Source organism: Manis pentadactyla, chromosome 4 (genome assembly GCF_030020395.1).
Source record: "Manis pentadactyla isolate mManPen7 chromosome 4, mManPen7.hap1, whole genome shotgun sequence".
Taxonomy (NCBI): domain Eukaryota; kingdom Metazoa; phylum Chordata; class Mammalia; order Pholidota; family Manidae; genus Manis; species Manis pentadactyla.
The window spans coordinates 44465485-44466424 of record NC_080022.1 but is presented as its reverse complement, the minus strand read 5'-3'; positions in this window follow the sequence as shown (position 1 = coordinate 44466424).

Here is a 940-nt window from a genome sequence, read left to right as displayed (position 1 = left end):
TAAAGGCCCAGGCCTATGTGCTGTCTTTCCTCCTTCAGACCTGATGAGGTGATTTGCAAACTGGGCAACTAATTTACAATGCAGGCCCAGCCATAAACAACATAGTAAAAGGCAGGAAGGATTCCACCTTGAAGATAAGACTGCATTTTAATACCCAAGAAATTAAGAAGTAAGATTCTTAATTTACTCTTTAGCAAACAATACCTCAGCCCACCTTGGGGGCTTGGCAGGCGGCCTTGTTTGATATGCTCCCAGATCAAGACACCGGGTACTCTGAGAAATCGGAGCAGGACGTTCCTTTTGTTAAGTTAATTCTAAATATTCTGGGACCACAGAACAAGTCCACACACCTAAGCCTTTATCCCAGTTCCCAAACACCTCAAATGCTTATAAAACCCCCAGACAACGCAGAACTATGGGCTTTCCTGTCCCCTCCTGGAGCGAGTCAAGAGTTCTGTCCTCTCACTGTATCTCTCAATAAAAGCCTCTCCCTGGCTCTCCTACCCTGGGTATTTGTGAATTTTATTCTTTGACTCCGCAAACAGGAACGCCGTCACCAACGGCTACCCATAACCCAGCACTGCTGCGTAACTCAAATTAATTTACAGAGAGTGCCAGGAAAAGTGAAAAAGCACATATCTGGCCTTATGCACAAGAAGTTAACACGACAAGCCGAGGTCAAGGCCAAGTGTGCACCCTCCCTGGCCTCGGGGAGTGACCCAGAGCGGGAGAAGCAGTGTGCACCAAGCTGCAGGGTGACTAACCCAGCGCCGTGGGGCGCCACCACCCGCATCCTTCCAGCGGTAACCCAACGCGTGACTGCTTAACGTGCCTCTAGAGGAGGCGCCATCTAAGGAGGCGGATAGGAGAGAGCAGCCCCCGCAACCCCCGGGGCCGGGAAGTCCAGTCAGGTGCGCGCCTCAACTAGCTCCCAGCAGCA